The sequence below is a fragment of the Culex quinquefasciatus genome, chromosome 2 (genome assembly GCF_015732765.1).
Source record: "Culex quinquefasciatus strain JHB chromosome 2, VPISU_Cqui_1.0_pri_paternal, whole genome shotgun sequence".
Lineage (NCBI taxonomy): Eukaryota > Metazoa > Arthropoda > Insecta > Diptera > Culicidae > Culex > Culex quinquefasciatus.
The window spans coordinates 62,291,627-62,309,364 of NC_051862.1; the positions used below are offsets into that span (position 1 = coordinate 62,291,627).

A 17,738-nucleotide genomic window follows, 5' to 3' on the forward strand; every position below is an offset into this window, starting at 1 on the left:
AATCCTAAATGAGATTTTTCCTAAATTATTATTTTGAGCAATTTAATATTTTCTGAGAAAAGTGGGATTGAAAAATGATTTTTCTCTGAGATTTTTTACTGAGAAGTCCTCAGCAATATCAGAAATTCGTTCTTAAGAAACACATTTTTAAATATTTAAATTACCGTCATCTTGGGTAAATCGGGACTACAGTCTGAACAGGGACAGCAGTGTTTAGAGCATTTAATAGTTTTAAATTTGGAAATGGATCTACACATTTTGTTGGTGTAGTCTTCTTACCGAAACCAACCAGAAAAATTAAAATATTGTAATCCTACGTGGTTAAAACTTCTGTCCCGATTCGCCCCAGTTGACAAAGTTTAACGCAATTCGAAGAGGGGTCGACTCAGCTACTGTGTGAGTTGACGGAGAATGACCCACATATATTTACCTTTAATACTAAGTGAACTATCTAGTAAATATACTCCAGGGAAAAGAGTAAGCTGTTAAGTTCTTTGCAAAATTACAGAAGTTATGTTTTTGTTAAACCAATCAATCAATAAATATGATAAGACATAATCACCTCGTAAACAAAATAACAACTCGTCACCTTTAAAAATAATTTGACCCAGTCATAACAGGTCCAAGCGTATCTCACCCTTCTTTTCCTGCTAGGTACCGATTCGTCTCGGTCAGTATACTTAATTTATTCCACTTTCAACAGTTACCTCCTCTCAAAAAAACAACATCAACTCATCATTCTTCGAGAAGCCCGTCGTAATTTCCTCAGCCTTGCTCTCAAATTAAGACAGATTTGTTTATCTCCCCAGTGTATCTCCGCCACCGTCCCTATAAATAAAGCAATTAATCATCACCCGGCTGGTGGTGGCAACCTCGGCGCGAAGAAAGACTCTCGTCCCAAATTGTCTACCCACGTGAGTTTCCTCCCTTTCTCCACAATGGTCATCTTCCTGGCTACACTTTTAGTTTCATTGTCAGGTCACGGTTTGGCCCCGGCATGGCTCCATGGCGTCTTTTTTTATTGCCATTTCTTCAGGTCGGTGAGGTGATGATGATCATGATGATGAAGAGGCTTTCAGGTTGGGGCCAGCGTGAACCAGCAGGTTGATGAAAATGACCACTTTGGGCAGTGCGGGGCAGGGGCGTTCGAAGGGTTTTTTAAATTATATTTTCAATTAAAAATATTATTGATCCTCTACATTTAGATATAGTTAATGAGATGTTTCATTTAAATTTTGTATCTCAGATCTCTAATCGAAGATTTTTGTATTTTTTCTATTTTGTTTCATGAAAATGTCTTTTGAATTCATATCACTGTTTTTCTAATTTTCAAAATTTAATGTATCTTTTAAATAGAATTGTCATAAACTGTACCCTTAAACCACCTCTGCCGGCCCGCATCAGGCCGGTGTGAATGTAGCCTTTAAACATGTTTTATTTTTCGCTTACCCAAAGCATCAATCTCTTCTCGCTTTCTTCCCGCGAACATCACACGCTGCGTACATTTAAGGGGGGGTTGCAATTTTTTGTGCTGGTGGTACTTTTTCACAACAACACAGCACATTTTTTTTTCGGATTCGCGAAAAATTCAATTCATTTCGGCGCTTTGGACTCATTTTGCGAGCCGTCTCAAGTGCAAGGTAACGTTTTGTAATTCAATTACCACCCTCCACAAAGCGATTGAGGCGGAGACCACTGGCGGAGCAGATGAAAGGAGAGAGAGAGGTGAGCTTCAAGTCATTGAAAGGTGGTAAAGTCATCCGAAAATGTTGCTCCACTTTAAGTGATGGGGTTCAGTGGCCCAGTGAATGTGCAAAAATTGGGTCGATTTTGTGGATCTCGAACTGTTTTTTTTTATTCTGTGATTTTGGCAAACTAAAAAATAATTAATTGAAACATTTTAAACTCAATAAAATCTGATAAAAAATCTCAAGCGTCAACCCAAAAGAACACAACAAAGTGACTTCAGCGAGTGCACTGGCGTCGAACCTTTCTCTTCGTCCAGCATTGATGTCGGTCAGTCGCCGATGATGGCTGACGAAAAGTAGGTCCTACGTGTGGTGAGCTGTTGTTGTCTTCAACAGTTGGGTTGACCGATTGCTAATGAAGTTATGTCTTTGCATCATTACAGCACTAGGACCGGATCATGCTAATAAGCCCCAGGGGGAAGGTTTAAACCGTGCGGCGGATATGACAGGGGAATAAATTACGTGTGGATGAGTATTTGGGTCAACTCATAACTAATAGGGGGTAATTGCAAATGATGACATGGTGAGGTGTTTATGATGCAAATGATGGGATAAGATGGGATATTATGCTAAATGCGATGATTGGTTTAGCGGTTTATTTAATGCCAGTTAACTGCCAATTTTGTAAGCGATCCATTGAAATTTGTAAGTATGTTTCACATTCACTAATGTCTTATGAAACATTGATAACACTGAGGGAATATCATTTTTGTTATTATTCAGACTGTAGTCCCGGTCAACCTGAGTCCTCGACAGTTAGAAACTGATTACACATGCTTTTTTTTGGGAATTTCTCGCTTACTTTTTCAAAAGCTCCTATGTACATGGAAAACCAATGGCAACCAATGGTAATCTACATTTAATAGACGCAATATTTAATACTCTAAAAAGTATAAGCAAACTACCAAAAATACTTCATTAAGTCGACGTCGTCGTGCTGTCTTGTCGCACCCGCCATTTTGACGTTCCGAGAAAAACGTGTTTTAATGTTTGGCCTTGAATATACAAAAACGAGAGCACGCAATGTAAACAATGACAAACACGTTTTGTTTGGCTGACCATTCTGTGCATTGTCCCGAAGTTTGGTTGAAGTTGGTTGCTGGAGTCCCGAGTTATAATTACAAATGTTTACGGTAGTCTAGCTTGTACATGCGACAAACGCATCCTGACTTTCCTGGCCTGAAATCCCTTTGGCCTTTTGTCGCACTTACATCAATTTTCATGGAGTGACAAGATAGCACGACAAGATTGAAACTACTTTCATATGTAAAGAGACAAAAATGCAAGGAGTTTTTTCGGTTTTTGTTGAATATCTCAGGATTGAAATAGAATTTTGGGGATCTGTGAAGGTGAAGGTGAGGCATTGTGAGCTGCACAAAATGGCGTTCTTAACTCAATTTGGCCCAAAATGCACGTACGACAAGTTAGCACGATGGCGACGAAGTAACAGCAACCTTGCAAAAAGTATTTTTTGAAAAACTTAGATAATTTCCTACATTTTGTCTTCCTCATTGTGGTAAGGCTATAATCCTGCTCGAAAATGAACTTTTGAAAAGCAGCTCGTAGACTTATATTCATGTATACCTATCGACTCAGAATCGAAAACTGAACAAATGTATGTGTGTGCGTATTCCCCTTGGTGCTCAAAATACTTGCCAAGTTTTCTAGGCACTGGCTGATCTGATTTGAGTCAAACAAGTTGCATTCGATCCGGTTTGGTGCCCCATACTGCGCTATTCAATTGTTTGAAGATCCGATAAGTAGTTCAAAAGTTACGTATAAAAAAGTGTTAAAGTTACGAATCAGGTGCTGGAATTTTGATGCCGGATCTCAATGTATATAAACTATGTCCGGATCCATCATCCGAGCCATCGTTGGTTAGGTAATCAAAAGACCTTTTCAATGAGTCCAAAACATTGAAGATCTGGCAACCCTGTCTCAAGTTACGACCACTTAAGTGATATTTATGAACTTTTTTGATGCCGGATCTCACTAAAATGTATGTAAACTATGTTTGGATCCATCGTCCGGCCCAGCGTTGGTCAGGTAATGAGTCTTTCCCATGAGTCCAAAACATTGAAGATCTGGCAACGCTCAGTCGCAAGTTATGACCGCTTAAGTGACATTTGAGTATTTTTTTTTATTGAGAAATAGATGGAATTTTTGTCCAAATTTATCATATCACCAAATGTTGGTAAAAAGTGAGGAAGGCACCAACCAAATAGCTGGATTAAATTAGTTTTTTTTAAACTTTGTTAATCGGACTGTTCGTTGCTGAGATACAGCTCTTAAAGTTTTAATTTTGTGATTTTCTTCCTGTCATCTAATTAACCCACAGTAGTGCGTCCATCCCGGGAAATCCCGTGTCCGAAATCCCGGGATTTTTCCAAAACTGGGATTTCTCAAACCCCGGGATTTTTCTTATTTTGTCCCGGTTTTCCCAGATTCAAAAAGTACATCACATACATCAAGGTTGTTAATCGATAGAATTGTCGTCGATAATATTATCGTCAAACGATAACGATAATGGTTATCGTCATCGTCGGGACGATAACGGTAATCAATCTTTATCGTTATTTCGATAATTCTATCGGTGATAATCTTATCGCCGAAAACGGACGATAACTCTTTTTTTTAAATCGTGCATAAGGGTGCACAGTAGGGTGCCCAGAATATGGGACTTTTTCTCAAAACCTCGCTCCACAAGCTGAATATTGTTCTTTGACCTATTTTAGGATTCTGGGCCAAATATGAGCAAAATCGGTCATCATTTAACCATTGATACTCGGAGGTGAAATTTGTATAGGAAAAGTTATTAGCGATTTAAAAAAGTCATTTTTGTATGAAAAACATATTTTTCGCCAACTTTAGGCTCGGATATCAATGGGTTAATCTCATCCAATTTCGCTCAAAATTTACACAGCTGCTTAAAATAACCCAAAAAACCGTTTCCCACTTGTGGAGCAGGGGGTCATTTTTTCTGGGCACCCTAGTGCACAGCAACCAAGGAAGTTGTTGTCTTCTTATTCCAAAATTGTCAAACTTACGGACCTAATCCTGCAATAACGGGATTGTAAAATTAATCAAACTTTGTTGTAAATTACTTTGTGGACAGTACTTTAGGGGATGAATAAAAAAATATGTCGATAGTACATAGGCTTCATCCATAAAGTACGTCACGCTAAAATCAGCCAAAATTTACCCCCCCCCCTCCCCCCCTTTGTCACGCTTTTTCTATACTTATAACACGCAATGTCACACTTGCTCAGACCCCCCCCTCCCCCCCTAGAGCGTGACATACTCTATGGATGACGCCATACTTGTAGTTTTGAAGATACTAAAATGTCTCAAACAAAAATCTGGGTGTCAAAGCTCTGGTTGATGTGCACCGTTAAGTTGACATAATCAATATCATGTTAAATTATCAATGCATTCACTAAGAATATATTTTTGATTATGTACCTAGTAAGTTTCAAAGCATAAATACTAAACAAAATCACAAAATACCCAAATTTTTTTGAAAATACCCAAATTGTTACAGTTACCAATATGGGTATCAAACGAAATTTTGTATGCTATTCTAGTATTTTCGGAATTAATTTCTCTAGTTTTCACAAAATACCGTGCATTTTCGAAAATACTCAAATTTTCACAAAATACCGTTTTTTTCCAAAATACTCAAATTTTCGTTTTCCAAAATACTCAACTTTTCATTATAAGGCCGTTGCAAATATTTAGGTCCCCCCCTCCCCGCCCTTCAAAATCGGTCCGAAAAATCAGGGGGCAATGTTTTTTTTGAAAACTTCAAAATTTTAAAAAGAAATAAAAGTCTAACAAACTGAAAACAATTTGAATTTTTGCACAGAAAGTTGTTTTTTCGGCGAAAAAGAAATCTCTTCAATACTTGGATATTTTGAAAACATAGCATTGCAAAACAACTGGGTAAGAGTTTATGTATTATAAAATATTTTTTATTCAAGTGTTAATACCATGGTTTGTAATTTCAATTTATATTTCTTTATTGTTTAGAATTTTTGTTTGTTCAATACAATAATTTTGTTTGCTTTTTCACTTTAACTAGAGATTTTTTGTTAAATACTCAAATTTTCACAAAATACCGTACTTTTGAAAAGTATATTCAATCAAACGAACTGAAAATTTGAGTACTTTAAAAAATACAAAATTATGTGAAAATTTTAGTATTTTATTCAATAAACTCTAAAAAAATTAAAATGCATACACAATTTCAATCTTTTTGATACCCATTTTACAAAAAATGAATATTTTAGTACTTAAAAAAACGGTATTTTGTGAAAATTTGAGTATGTCATTAAAAAAAAAACTCTAAAATGATCAAAATGCATGCAAAATTTCAGTTCAAATTTCAGTTCAAAATGGAACATCTATAGTGAAACTTTTGAGCATTTTGAATATTAAATATCATATTGAACATATTATAATGTATAATGCTGCCTTCAAAATAAATCATATGGGTCTATGAATTTTTTTCGGCAAATTTTGGCACCTGTAATCATTCCTTCAGCATTTTTTGATACATTTCACTTCAAAATTGTGAAAATTAGGATAAAAATCCCAGTTTAGGTTTTTAGATTTAATTAAAAACTAGAAAAATAAAAAAATGGAATAATATACCATAGTCTCAACATTTGAATGCAAAAAGTGTTTTAAAATGCATTTTACATTAGTTCAGTTGCTTTGCAATCATTAGTTTGAGGAAATGTTAAATTTGACGAAAAAAAAAGCAAAAAAAACATTTTACGAAAATACATTACACTTCATCGAAAATTTTCAAAAATTCGATGGATTTTTAAATCAACCCAAACATGCTAAAACGGATTCTAAATGGAAGGAATGCAAAAAAACGATAAAAAATAGTTTTCTGAAAAAATGTTTGCTCTCTGTTCTGGCAAAAACAACGTTTCATACCAAATGTTGAAATTTTGTATGGAAAAATGCCACACAAAGGGGGTGCAGAGAGAGGGGGTCCCCAAGGTCGTCAAAAGGTTTTAGTCGGTGGCCACCAACGGCGCTCGCCATGTCCGTTTCTAGATCTCGGGGGCATGAGTTAGGAATGTTAGTAACGTTTATTGCTACTGACAGAGTTTGAAAAAATAATTAGTTTTGGTCAGGATAGAAGATGGTGATGCGACGCTAAAAGAAGGGTAAGTATTAGGTTTTATTCTCATGGAAAACTATCGGATGGTTCTGATGAAACAATTCCCGATTAAATGATCTTAAGTTGGTAAATAAATTTAAAGCAGTCTATAAATCGTACCTATCGTGAAGTGTAAAAAACTAAGGCAAAATAAGGCAAACTTTGTTCCACAATGTATCAAACTTCCACAAATTACCACCGTATTTCACTCAAAATTGCCCTTAATCTTCACTCTCCAGTCATTAATCATTCCCGCAGGCCGACCTTCTAATCCTTCCCATATTTTTGCCTCGTCACGATAGTCTCACGTACCAGGCAGCCAGCACAGAGTAGTTCAGAGACGTGCCATGCGTACAAATTAGCCTCGCGATAACTGATCGCATGTGAGGTGAGGGGGAGAAAGGACCCCAAGAGAGCGCAAAAAAAAAATCAGCACATCTCGCAAAACAAGTTATCTGGTTTGCGCCAGGAAAGTTTGCAAGGTCTTGCCACGGTAACCTATAAAAATAAAGCTTGCAGCTGCAATCTGGAAGTGAAGATTGCGAGGGAGAGGGAAAAAACAATCGCAATATTCTGGTTGAGTCTGCTCTTTTTTTATTGTTTAATTATAGAGTGGTCAAATATTAGCAAGATAAAGACTTGAAAGATAGCCAAATTAGTTTTTGAATTGAAACTTGAAATTTAAAAAAAAATCTTTTGTTCTTTTGTTTGTTCAAATGTGACCAAAATAGAAAATATCGTTCATTTGAGAGGAAATAAAAATTATTCAATAGCAAAAAAGTTATTAACATCTTAAACTTTCACAGCTGCTCCGCTGTTTCAGATGCATCGTCAAAACTGGTTCCAGCACAGCCGAGGTGAGAAAGTGAGTTTCGAAACGGGGATCAAGGCCCATGGCAAGTCGCCAAGGAGCCAGCACAGGCGGAGGTCTCCGCTCAACGGATGCCGGATCGGAGTGGCAAAATGACGAAGGAACCCAGCGCGTGTGTTGCGTGTAAGTCTTCCCCAGATGTTGGTTGCTGCTCTATCAATTGACTTTTCCCATTTTTTTCCTTCCTCCTCCTAGCTAGTCGATATCTGATTGGAAGTTGACGGTAGTGGAGGCCTTGCCGGATGGCACACTTTTTTTGCCGCCAGGGGACGGTCCCATTGATGATGGTCCAGGGGGGTAATTATGGTATTTTTCTCGTTTTTAATTTATTTCTGGAAGTGGGTTGATAAATGCGAGAAATTGAAACTATAATTTTAAAATTTCACTCAAAAAAAAAAATAATACTTATCATATAAACACGATCAACTGTGTCAGAATCGTAAACCCCCTCCAGCAAAGCTTAACGACTCGCACGTTACAAAGTGTGGGCCAAATTAGTGCAACAAGGTTGTTAACGTTTTGCTCGGTAGCAGCAATTACAAAGTCTAACCCGGGTCTCGTTATCATCTAAGCTATTTTTAACTTCTTTTTTCCAAACCCAAAAGAACTAGAGATGGTTATTCCGGGCGAGAGCTTTGTGCCGCCAGCTAGGAAAGTAGAACAAGCACGTAATTAATCGTAAAACTGCTTCACAGAAGCGAAAAAAAACCTACAAAACGTTAACTATTCGAGTGAAACCATACTTGGGAAGAGTTATGATACTACTTCAGGGAGGGTAACGATCGTTAAGCAGAGCTGGTAAAGTACGCCAGTTTTTGGTGCTTTCTTTTGATTTTTTTTTTAACTATATTAATATAGATCACAAATACTTTAAAAAAATATTTTCTGAAGAATCGTGGAAGAATTACATTGCAAAAAATTTTACAAAAAAGACAAAAGAAGGATCGAGAATTTCCCGCAACCACTACAATGCCAAAACAATTTTTTTTCTTCACATATTTAACCACTATCTTCATGGGAAGCTATATAATTCAGAAGCACAATATTGTAGATAATGCAATCTGATGTCGAATGTTGATTTTTTTTAGTACAAGTTTAGCAACGAAGTGCATTCAACTTTTTTTTTTGAAACTTTTGAATAGTATTTTGCAGCTTGCGTCATTTAGAGTGACAAGAAAAAAATAATTTTCAAAAAGAATTGCACCAATCTTTTTTTCCGTGAATTAAAAAAAATGGAAAGAGTTAAAAAATGGAAGAGTTCATTGAATTCAAAATGAGATCATTTAAAAAAAATATCGTTATTAACATCATGTCGTTTAATCTGTTTTTATTTCATGGATTTTTTTGCTATCTAGACATGATAACTGTTATTTCGTTTAATGCATAAAACAATGCAGTTCTTTGGCAGTTCTTTTTAAAGAAATATATTTTTTGCTTTATCTTATTAGTAAAATGTTTTTTTTAATAATAAGTTTTCATTTGCATATTAAAGTTCAACATTTCTACATATTCGAAATTAAAAAGTAAACTTTAATTTTTGATTCAAGTGCAACTAAATACCTTGTAGAATATTATCTCAAAGATTACAATTGGTTTTGTAAATAAAAGTTTTTTTTTTTCACTCTTCAATAGAAACTATACAAATATAGATTAGACTATTCAAAGTTTTTGTCAGTAAAAATATGAATTCAAAAATGTAATATTTCCCACAACCATAGAATTTATTTTGTACTATAATTTAAACAGCAACATACAAAATGAGATAGCGCTTGAGACTATCCTGACGACGATTTATTTCGAATTTGAATAAAGCATTAGCAAAGAGATAATCATTATTTCAAAAAGAAATATATTAAAAATTATGAAAACAGCATGTCCGTTGTAAGACATAGATGAAAATTTAGAGCGAGTTGATCAATTTTTGACGATTTTTTTAAGATCGAAGCCGGTTGATGCTAGAATTTTTGGGTTGTAGAGGGTTAGTAATAAGGCACCAGAAAGATTATTAAACAATTTATTTTAACTTAATCTTAACTTAATCACTCAAAATGTTTAAGTGATGGCATTTAATTTCATGTTTTTTAAGATTATATCAACAATCTTTGTTGATGATTATTTTAAATTATTTTAGAAATTACAGAAATTGTAGAATACAGAATACAATAATTTTATTTGAAATCTTTTTTGAAATTATACACAATAGTTTTACATTTTCCCAGCAATTCGAATCAAAAATATGTCCAAACAATGTGAAAAAAATTATTACAGCAGAAAAAGTTATGTAAATCGCTTCCAAATTATTTCAGGTTAACATTAAACTGATTGATTGACACGAATCGTTGAAAAGTAAATTTATGTTACAAAAAAACTATTTTTTTGAAAAATCCTTGCTGAAAGTAATCATTTTAAATTTTCCGGGTTCCAGGTTTTCCAGGAAAATTCAAAAGTGCAACTCTCAATTTTCGGGAAATTCAAAATCTCGGGAATCTTTACCCTCTAGTGATGGAAAAGAGAATTCTCTCTGGTGATGGGCTATATATTTCTCTAGTCATATAACATGTTGTTTGTTTTATTTATTGATCAAAATAGGCTAAGAATTTAAAGGAAAAACGCGATATTTTTTTGTGTATTCAAAAAGAGATGATACCTACAATAATGAAAAGGTTTCGAATTCGAAAATATACCATTTCTCGGGAATTAAATGTATTAATTTAAATTAAGAAAATTAAATCTGGCTCTATAATTTATTGAAAATATTCCTCAAAAGAAAAAAGGGGTGCTGATACTAAAGAATCATACTACCGAAACAATTTCTTTCATTTATGCATTTAATTTAAATCTAGATAAATCGCTGATTTGTATTGAAATTAATACTCATAATTATCTGAAACAAAGAAGGCAGAAAGGCAAACTTATATGCAAACTTATAGGAAATTGGACGAGCTTTCCGGTAAAAATATGTTCGAGCCTGAAAAATCAAGTCTGTCATTTAGAAATTGCAAAAAAAAACATCAAAAAACCTAATTTTTCAACATTTTTATTTTTAAAACCGCTGTATCTTCACAAGGATTGGACATAGGACAATGGTCAATATAGAGACTTTTATGTAAAATTGTCTGGGGAATCGATTCCCATTATCGGCTTTTGAAAATTTTGACGTTTAGACCACTTTTCAATAAAACAGTTTTAGTAAATGATTTTTGTATTTTTTTAGGAGAGACATACCATCCTACATTTTTCGTGAGTCTTTTTGTAATATCTTAGGCTATTTCCTCAAAAAATTTTAACGAAAAAAAATCGTGACATCACCTTTAAATTTAACTTCTAAACTTTAAAATTGAAAAATCTCATGGAGGTGGCGTGTATTTGTCTGTTAGTGTATTTTTTTCAGAATGCCCGTCCAATTTCCTACAAGTTTTTCTTTGACCACTTTTTGATACGATGCAACGGCTCAGAGGTAAAGTAATTTTTATATTTCAAAATACAACAATATTTAAATTACTTAAGCCCTTCTCAGATATCATTTTCGAGTAAAATCGGTTCCATACAAACACAAATGGCCTAGGATAACATGTCTAAAAAGTTTGATTGAAATCGGCGAGGGTCAGGTACACAAAAGTACCAGAAAAATTCCTGATTTGAGCTGGAATTGCTCAGAATCAAGTTATTGAATGTTATTTTACGGGGATAAAAAATAGAATATCTATTATGATCTCAATACAAGCTTAAAAGTTCATTCAATACAGGCCGCCTTATCTCAATCCCTTACCAATTTTAATTACATTGTAATTTCCAGGTATGCATAGCATATTACCCATTTCCCCTCATCTGATCCCATCAATTCCTGAGGCTAAGCCGGTTCCCGAGAGATGGGTCAGGTGCGGACCAAAACCACTTTCTAATGTTTCCTCCTGTGAGGCAGCTACGGTCGGTGCACTGCACAGCACAGTTTGTCGGCGGCACGTTCCAGACTGCTTCCCGCAGGCAAAACTGGGGAAAAAGAATCCACTGATTGGGGCAAATTAGACGATAATGTTTTCTCATTATCGACCGATTGAGGGAGATTATGCCGGATATTGATGCCTGATAAAATCGGTGAGTGGGAATTTTGATGAAAGTAAAAGTTTGAACTCACAATCGGTCGTTTTGGTAAAACTGGTTATGAAATATTTAACTTAAATTTCCAAAATGGACTACAAAATGCTCATTATGCTTCACAATTTGTCCGTTTTAGAAAACAATGCCTGATACAAATTATCAAAAAAATGTATTTTTAATTACAGATCACTTAGTTTAACAATTTCTTCAACACCTGACTAGCATAACAAATTCACACCTCAAAAGAAAGAAAATCTCTTCTTTCTCAAAATAGAAAGAACCACCTTCCCACGTAGGGTGGTGAAAAATCCATTAACTTACGTGCCTGCGATACATAAATCACTTCCTCAACTTGTTGAAGACCGCCCCCAGGGGTCAAACCCATCGAGCTTTGAATCTCACGTGCCCTCAAGATTTGGGGAGGGCTTTCCCTTTACTTCCATCTCAATGGTAGTGATGACGGCCTCTTCCACGCATAATGGACCCTCTAATGAAAGGTGATTTTATGACCCTTTTAAAAAGCTCAACGATTGGCCACGCAGTGTGTTTCATAAATTTGTCTGCAGGTTTTTGGACATGACCGGACGATTTACGGCCACAGCGCTACTGCGGTCGCCGAAGTGTCTCACGACATTTTGTCTGATAACGAAATCGAAATCTGTTTCTCTCTCTCTCACGCGGGAAGGTCATAAATCATCCATTTTCGGGTGGCAGTTTTATGTCCAAATTGGATTCACCACCGCTCGTTTTTGGGTTTGATTTGTGTTTTGGGACGGTGAGGTTAAGGTGAAGACAAAAAGCTGGTTCGTGGGAAAGAGTGCGTAATGAACGGTGTGTTTGGTGAACAGCTTCAGTAAAACAATAATCAAGTTGGACTTCAGAACTAACAAACTTACTTATTAACTCCACTGTTTGTCCACAGTCCATCCTGCTCACGTCAGTTGACGTTTAATTAGGAACAAGCAGAAAAAAACTGTATGCTCTACACAAGTTTAACGAACACTTTAAAAAAATCTATCGTAAAATTAAAAATCTACGAAACTGCTACTACACAGCAAAAAAACCAATGGTAAAATCGCATGCAAAAGCATGCACATCACCTTCGTCAAAAAAGACACTTAATATTACACGCTGCATGTACAATTTTTGTAAAAACAGAAAAAAAGTTGCAACCGACGGGACTCAAACCCAGCACCTACAGTAAGGACTGGCGCCTTAGCCCGCTCGGCCATCAGACCGATGAAAATTGGAAAGAATAAACGTATATGTGAGCTTGACATTTCGGTCAAGTAGGTTTCCCATACTGATGGGCTACATATTTCAGGGTGTAATATTACACAGAATTTCATGAAATAATGCAAAATTTATTTTACACCCAGGCCTTTTACACGCAGCTGGATTACTACTTTGTTTGCTGTGTAGATTTTTGAAAAAAATAAATAAATAACTCTACACCCAACCGGCGGTCGCATGATTGTGATACGCATGAAAGTATATCAGAATCAGCATGAAAACTGTCCTCATGCATTTTTTGCGATATAGGGGTATGACATTTTTGCCCGTTACCGACAATTATCGACATTACCGACGGCAGATTGAATGTATTGCAGAAAAAAAAATCTTAACTGAACGAGGATTGAACCATCAACTTCTTGATTGCTGATCCGACACACTACCACCGCGCCATGGACGCTTGATGAATGGTGAGGGACAGAGCGCGAACATAACGTTCTCTCTGGAGTGTTGCTCGGGGACGCGCCAGCATTATATGTGTTGGTGAGAACTGCAGATCGCTGACGTGTTTACACGCGGGCAAAAATGATTTATGGGCTTGCTGCAAAAAATGTAATAAAATATAACATTTTCTGCAGCAAATCCACTGTTGCAGATTTTGAGAAATATTTTTCCTTTGGGTGTACTTTTAGTTTGATTGCTTTAAGCAAATCCTTCTTTTACAAAGCGGAAAAAGACAAAAATAATGGCAAGTAAATCCAAATCTCTATACACCAGCCAACCAGTACTTTTTACTGGCGCTCGTGAGTGACATTGTATATTCCTGCCCATCTCCCCGAGATCTACTAATTGACTTGGCGGGCGCCGTTGGTGACGACCAGGGATGGAATAATCGCAAAAAAATCAATTTCGCTTGCGAACTTTCTTCACCCGCGAAAGAGAGAGGAGGCAAATCACGGAGAAGAAAATCGCTCCCGAACTTCTCCAAGAAAATCAATCTGCTGATGATTTTTTGTGAATTTCCTTGTCAGCACCACTTAAAAATATTTATTTCACTTTGTTTACACACATTGCCCATCTACAAAATGTGACAGGTCATATTTCAACGTGTGACGTTACATTTGCTAGTGTAGTAGTGAAAAAGATATTCCGCCGAATAATCAAGATGATGACTTTTTTAGATTCTTTTTACCGATCTTTCGTGCGCGAGAAAGAAGAGCCTTACTCCCTTCGGATTTTTTCTCTTGATGAACGTCCAATAATTTTCTTTTGATGATGATTATTCCATCGCTGGTGACGACTGTTATCTACTCGTACCTGCTCTAGTTTTGATGTTTTTTCTTCTTATCTGCGCACTCATACATGCTATTGATAAGGGAAGCATCACTGAGTTGTTGAAACGAATGATCGGCTGATAGGATATTACGGTCCAGATCAGTAACGGAGAAGGACAATCATGGTTGGTCTCTCTTGCTCATCTCTATTAACCAGCCAATCGCACATGATTTTAAATTTTTATTTCGATGAATGAAATGAAATGTATTATTTTTACGCGTATTACTTCTAAAAATAAATAAAAATATACGTGTTATGTTAAGGAGTTTCATTTTTTCCGAGTTATGTATTTCCCAGGAAACGAGACAAATACACCCAAACGGCGGTCGCATGATTATGATGCATGGCGGTATGAAAGTATATCAGAATGTGCATGAAAACTGTCCTCATGCATTTTTTGCGATATAGGGGTATGACATTGTTGCCCGTTACCGACAATTATCGACATTGTCGACGGCTTTTTGGTTGTATTTCACAAAAAAAACCCTTAACAGAACTTTTTTTTTGGGTCTTCCAAGGACTCCCTGGAGTTAAAATCTGTGGGTCTACCGCCGTAACAAGCCAGACGTCGAAGGATTTTGACCCCGAAACATATCCGCATAGCTTCAGTGAGTATGGTAGACTATTTTTCTGACGAGTTTTTTTTTTTGTCCTGGGTCATCCAAGGACTCCTTGGAGTTAAGATCTGGTGGTCTATCATATCTCCAGAAGAGTCCTTGGATGACCCTGAACATCTCAACACATCAGCAAATTAGTCTATCATACTCACTGAAGCTATGCGGATATGTTCCGGGGTCAAAAACCGTCGACCTCTGGCTTGTTACGGCGGTAGACCCTCAGATCTTAACTCCAGGAAGTCCTTTGATGACCCAAGACAGCCCAACAGATCAGCAAAGTAGTCTACCATACTCACTGAAGTTATGCGGGTATATTACAGGGTCAAAATCCGTTGACCTCTGGCTTGTTACGGCGGTAGACCCTCAGATCTTAACTCCAGTGAGTCCTTGGATGATCCATAATGGGTCAAATCGAGACTATAGTCTGAATAGGTACACGAAGTTTCAAAGCATTACATTTTGGAATCGTTGTACTAATTTAGTTTTTCTGATCTTAAAAAAAAACAAAAATTACAAAAAGCTTGTGCAAAAAATGTTGCATTAAAGAATGTCCCAATTCATCACATTTGTCCTGATTGACCCCAGATGCCGGTACCTAGACAGTATTTTATGTAAGTTTGGAAAGTGTAAAAATGGAAGATGTAATATTAACTCTTTTGAGCTAAAATATTACCTCATTTTAGATTGAAACGTGTTAAAACATCAGATAAGTAGTAAGTTTTCACATTTTCAGAGGAAAAATTACACTTTTTTCTGGCATAAAAGATGTACTCAATCCCAGATGTAAAATTGCCATAATTTTGCACTGTTTAAGGAAAATAAAAAATAAATACATTTACTTTGATTTAAAAAAAAAAACATTTTGTCCGTGAGTGTAATCTTTCAAAAAATTTAAAATAAAATTTTAAGGGGCAGTAAACTGTCTACAATTTTTCTTTCTTTTTTGGGTACCAAAAGTTTTAAATTGAGACGCCATAACCAAAAAAGTATAGACCATCGCCTAATTTTATTTCTGTTTTTGACGTTATTCCGTTTTTGCCACGCACGTCGTAAAACTACGTTTTTATTTTCAAAAAATCGTATCTTGAAATACTATTCATGAACTCCTCCCATTTCTGGAGCAACACGAGAAAAGGGCGGATAAGCATTTTAACAGTTTTAACTATTTAGCAAATTCTCAAGCTTCATGAAACTTTTTCACAAAACTCAAAGTTGAATTGGAATTTGCAAAATAGTTGCAGCTGTCAAAATGCTTATGCGCCCTTTTCAAATGTTGCTCCAGATTTATGAGTATATTTCGTAAAATTTTACAATATTTTCAGACATAGGCTGTTAAAACGGCATTTTACAGTTTCAAATTAATTTTTCAAATGTAAGGCTTAGTTTTTCGATACTCCAAATATTTTTGCAAGAAATGTCAACTAATAACCTTCCATTCGCGTTCAAAACAGCTAAAATCAATAGAAATGCCGTGTGATTCTTGCAAAAATCAAAGAAAATGGTTATTTTCGAAATAACCTAACGCGGCCTAGGTCACCCTAATGGCCAAACATTGATTAGGGAACACCCTGTCCGAACCAAGCACTTTTGTTTTTTTCGTATAGAATTACTGTATTTTTCTTCTATGCTTTTAGAACAGAGCAATTCTCTCCGTAATCAGCCAAAATAATTATTTTAAATTATTTAATAAAAAAAATATCATGCCTTTGCTTTGCTCAAAGGTTGCCTTTTTGATCCCAAAAAAAAAAATAAAAAAAAATAAAAAAATTACACTGACCTATAAAAAATATCAAAAATGACTGCGAAGTCTCAACTTTAGGGGAAGCATGAATTTTGGGGTCACCAGAATCACTTCGAATTTTACAAAAATATTTAGACAGGGCCGAATGATTTTACTCCAAGTTTTGTATGGAGAATTAGGGCGGATCGTCACTGTTGCATACAAGCAAAAATTGCATGCAATATGTGGGAGTAGCGAACAGCACTAATTCTCCAAACTTCTACAAACTTTGTAGAAAAGCCATTCGGCACTGTCTAAATATTTTTGAAAATTTCAAAGTGCACTTGTTTCTGGGAACCCCAAACTTCGTGCTTCCTCTCGAGTTGAGCCTGCGCAGAAATTGGGTTGGTCGGTGAGAATTTATTCTTTGTAAAAAGAGATTGATTTGATGATTTTTAGAACGTTGTTTTTCTCTGAATTGTTCTCAAAATTGTATCGAGACTTGTATAGACGAACCAACTACGAAAAAATGCTCTCATCATCAGTGATAAGGAATCCTCTTAAAAAGTATGAACAAAAAAAAACGTTTTCGTTTAGAATATCTAAAAAATCTGAAAATTGATGACAGTTTTTGACCCACAAAAACTGAACAGCATTTATTCAATCAATCGTTTTTTAAGTAGAAAAATGATCTTTCAATGACACATTTTTGACCGTTTGTCAATCATGTTATGTGCTTTCCACCAAAAGTATTCACCGGAAACTATCCAAACCTCAATTCTTACGCTCACTCATTACTTAACCGAAGCCCGCCCACTACGCCTTATCGTGACTTACCTTCTATTCCCGCTCGCACAAAATCCATCCAATTTGGCGGTCGAAAAAACGAGCGCCGCGTGCCAATCGTCGATTCCAATTAGCCGACGACGACGACGACAGG

The 17,738-nt window shown here is 35.8% G+C and overlaps 1 protein-coding gene across 1 annotated transcript in view; it reads right to left on the reverse strand.

The window, feature by feature from the left end:
* Positions 1–17,738, reverse strand: part of LOC6048428 — a 214,801-nt gene extending 197,063 nt beyond the window's left edge. The window contains exon 1 of the mRNA XM_038251526.1: positions 17,636–17,738. The gene's annotated coding sequence lies outside the window, so the exon portion shown is untranslated. The remainder of the gene's footprint in view (positions 1–17,635) is intronic.